Raw genomic sequence first — 3,975 nt, 5'->3', positions numbered from 1 at the left:
GATCAGTCGTGATATCCCCTTTATCATTTTTTCTTGTGTCTATTTGATTCTTCTCCATTTCTTATTTATTAGTTTGGCTAGCAGTCTATCTCTTTTGTTAATGTCTTCAAAGCAACTGCTCCTGGACCCATTGAATTTTAAATGGTTTTTCGTGTCTCTATCTCCTTCACTTCTACTCTGATCTTAGTTATTTCTTGCCTTTGCTAGCTTTTGAATTTATTTGCTCTTACTTCTCTAGTAAAATAACTAGATTAATTGGGATGTTAGGGTGTCAATTTAGTGCTATAAATTTCTCTCTAAACACTGCTTTATCTGTGTTCCAGAGGTACTGGTATGTTGTCTCTTTGTTCTCGTTGGTTTCAAAAAACTTCATTAATTCTGCCTTAATTTCATTATTTACCAAGTAGTGATTCAGGAGCAGGTTGTTCACTTTTCAAATAGTTGTGCATTTTGAGTGAGTTTCTTTTTTTTTTTTTTTTTTTTTTTTGTAGTCAGCTATTTAATTAGGTTCTTAAGACATTTAGAACACCAATTTGTGAGGATAAATTCCATTTGTCAGGGCAAACACAGATCGCAGGTAGCCCTGGAGCTGAGGAATAGCTTTGATTTTTGGTAAAATTTGTGAGTCCACAGCTTTCTGATCAATCTTGCCCTGCTCCATAATCTCATATTTCTCTTTTTCTGTGTCGAAGATCTCACCTTCCTGGTGTCTGGGCTTCCACAGCTTCTTCTTGAAGTAAGCATCAGTAAGATGTTTTGGGATTTTTACATTGCTGATATCAATTTTGGTTGAGGTGGCAATGACAAATTTCTGGTGTGTTCTTCATAGAGGAACTCAATTGAGGACCAGAGGTCCAGTCACAAGTAACAAGCCACTAGCCAGCTGCTTCAGGAAAACCACCCTCTTGCCCCTGTGGCGTCCAGTGAGGATGATCAGAATGGTCCCGGGGGTAATGCTGGCTCACAGTTTTCTCACGTGCTGACTGAAGGGTTTTTTTCTGTGGCTCAACAGCTTTCGAGGCACATCTTCAGTAGGATAATATCTAGGCATTTTGCGAAGTTTAACCACCTGAGTACTGCTGTTCTCGTCACTACCAACTGGTTTTGTAACAGTTGCAAGAACCTTCTCTTTCTTTTTCTTTTCAACCTTGGATTTAGTGGCTGAGTACTTCCTCTTGTACATAGCCTTTCTGGAATACATGGCAGATTGGGAATACCTGCCAATTCCTCTGACAAGGACAGGGTTGCGGCTGCAATGGAGCTTCCCCTTCTTAGGCTTTTTAGACTTGAGGTTACCCTTTTTCACCTTGCCACCAGCATCAGCATTCTTGGCTTTGGGTTTCTTCTCTTTAGTATCTGGCTTCTCAACTTTTTCACCCGCTGTCTTGCAAGATGGGAAAGCTTGAGTGAGGTACTTAATCATGAGTTCTAATTTGATTGCATTGTGGTCTGAGAGACTGTTTGTTATGATTTCCACTATTTTGCCTTTGCTGAGGAGTGTTTTACTTCCATTTATGTGGTTCATTTTAGAATAAGTATTAATGTGGTGCTGAGAAGAATGTATATTCTGTTGATTTGGGGTGGAGAGTTCTGTAGATGTCTATTGGTTTACTTGGTCCAGAGCTCAATTCAAGTCCTGAATATCCTTGTTAATTTTCTGTCTTGTTGATCTGTATAATATTGACAGTGGGGTGTTAAAGCCTCCCACTATTATTGTGTGGAAGTCTCTTTGTAGGTCTCTAAGAACTTATTTTATGAATCTGGGTGCTCTTGTATTGGGAGAATATATATTTAGGGGAGTTAGCTCTTGTTTCATTGATCCCTTTACAATTGTGTAATGCCATTCCTTGTATTTTTTTATCTTCGTTGGTTTAAAGTCTGTTTGCAGTGGCTGGTACTAGTTTTTCCTTTTCATACTTAGTGCTTCTTTCAGGAGCTCTTGTAGGGCAGAACTGGTTGTTACAAAATCCATTAGCATTTGCTTCTCTGGAAAGGATTTTGTTTCTCTTTCACTTAGGAAGCTTAGTTTGGCTGGATATAAAATTCTGGGTTTAAAATTCTTTTCTTTAAGAATGTTGAATATTGGCCCCACTCTCTTCTGGCTTATATGGTTTCTGCAGAAAGATCTGTTGTTAGTCTGATAAACTTCCTTTTTACATAACCTAACCTTTCTTTCTGGCTGTCCTTTACATTTTTTTTTTCGTTTGTTTCACCCTTGGAGAATGTGAAAATTATGTGTCTTGAGGCTGCTGTTCTTGAGGAGTATCTTAGTGGTGTTCTCTGTATTTCCTGAATTTCAATGTTGACCTGTCTTCCTAGGTTGGGGAAGTTCTCCTGGATAATATCCTGAAGAGTGTTCTTTTAACATGGTTCCATTCTCCCCATCACTTTCGGGGACCCCAATCAATCATACATTTGGTCTTTTCACATAGTCTCATATTTCTTTTGTTTGTTTGTTCCTTTTCATTCATTTTTATCTAATCTTGTCTTCATGCTTTATTTCATTGAATTGATCTTCAATCTCTGATACTTTTTTTTCCACTTGATTGATTCAGTTATTCTACTTTTGTTTGCTTCACCATGTCCTCATGCTGTGTTTTTCTGCTCCCTCAAGTCATTTATGTTTTTGTCTAAACTTGTTATTCTAGTTATCAGTTCCTGTAACCTTTCATCAAGGTTTTTAATTTCCTTGCATTGGTTTAGAACATGATCCTTTAGCTCAGAGGAGTATGTTATTACCCATTCTCTGAAGCCTACTTCTGTCAATTCATTAAACTCATTCTCTTTTTAGTTTTGTTCCCTTGCTGGAGAGGAGTTGCAATCATTTGAAGGAGAAAAGGGATTCGATTTTTGGAAATTTCATCATTTTTGCACTGTTTTTCCCTCATCTCTGTGTATTTATCTACCTTCGATCTTTGAGGCGGATGACCTTTGGATGGAGTTTCTGTGTGTGTGGTGGTGTCATTTTTGTTGATGTTAATATTGTCACTTTCTATTTGTTAGTTTTTCTTCTGACAGTCAAGCTGCTCTTCTGCAGGTCTGCTGTAATTTGCTGGAAGTCAACTCCAGATCCTATTTGCCTGGATATCACCAGTGGAGGCTGCAGAACAGCAAAGATTCCTTCCTGCTCCTTCCTCTGGAAGCTTCACCCCTGAAGGGTGCACATGCCAGATGTCAGCTGGAGTTCTCCTGTATGAGGTGTCTGTTAACCACTGTTGCCTACTCAAGCCTCAGTAATGGCATTTGCCTATCCCCACACCAAGGTTGATCATCCCGGGTCGACTTCGGTCTGCTCTGCTGGCAGTGAGAATTTCCAGCCATTGCTTCTTAACTTGCTGGTCTCCATGGGAGTGTGGCCCCCTGAGCGTGACCACTTGGCTCGCTGGCTTCAGTCTCCTTTCCAGGGGTGTGAACGGTTCTGTCTCACTGGGATTCCAGGCACCAGTGGGGTATGAAAAAAAGAAAAAGCCTGCAGCTAAATCAGTGTCTGCCCAAATGGGTGCCCAGTTTTGTGCCTGAAACCCAGGGCCCTGGTGATCTAGGCGCACGAGGGAATCTCCTTGTCTGCAGATTACAAAAACCATGAGAGAAACATAGTATCTGGGCCAGATAGCACAGTCCCTCATGACTTCTCTTGGCTAGGGGAGGGAGGTCCCTGGCCCCTTGCACTTCGCAGGTGAGACAATGCCCCACCCTGCTTCTTCTCACCCTCCATGGCTGTACCCACTGCCTAGGCAATCCTTGTGAGATGAACACGGTTATTTCCCTGTTCATCAGCATCAACATTTCCTCAGTTGGAAATGCAGAAATCTCCTGCCCTCTGCATTGGTCTCCCTGGGAGCTGCAGACTGGAGTTGTTCCCATTCAACCATCTTGTCCCAATCCTCACAAGTGTGAGTATTTTATCCTGCTTCTAAGAATGGAAAGAGCAGCCTTGAGTCATGATTACTAGGTAAGTAACAGAAATTGGGTTTG

At 41.0% G+C, this 3,975-nt stretch overlaps 1 pseudogene; it reads right to left on the bottom strand.

Moving 5' to 3' along the window:
* Positions 1 to 468: 468 nt before the first annotated feature.
* LOC129025849 (large ribosomal subunit protein eL6-like) lies at positions 469 to 1,392 on the bottom strand (annotated as a pseudogene).
* Positions 1,393 to 3,975: the final 2,583 nt, after the last annotated feature.

Source organism: Pongo pygmaeus, chromosome Y (genome assembly GCF_028885625.2).
Source record: "Pongo pygmaeus isolate AG05252 chromosome Y, NHGRI_mPonPyg2-v2.0_pri, whole genome shotgun sequence".
Taxonomy (NCBI): domain Eukaryota; kingdom Metazoa; phylum Chordata; class Mammalia; order Primates; family Hominidae; genus Pongo; species Pongo pygmaeus.
This window is presented reverse-complemented; position numbering and strand designations above follow the sequence as displayed.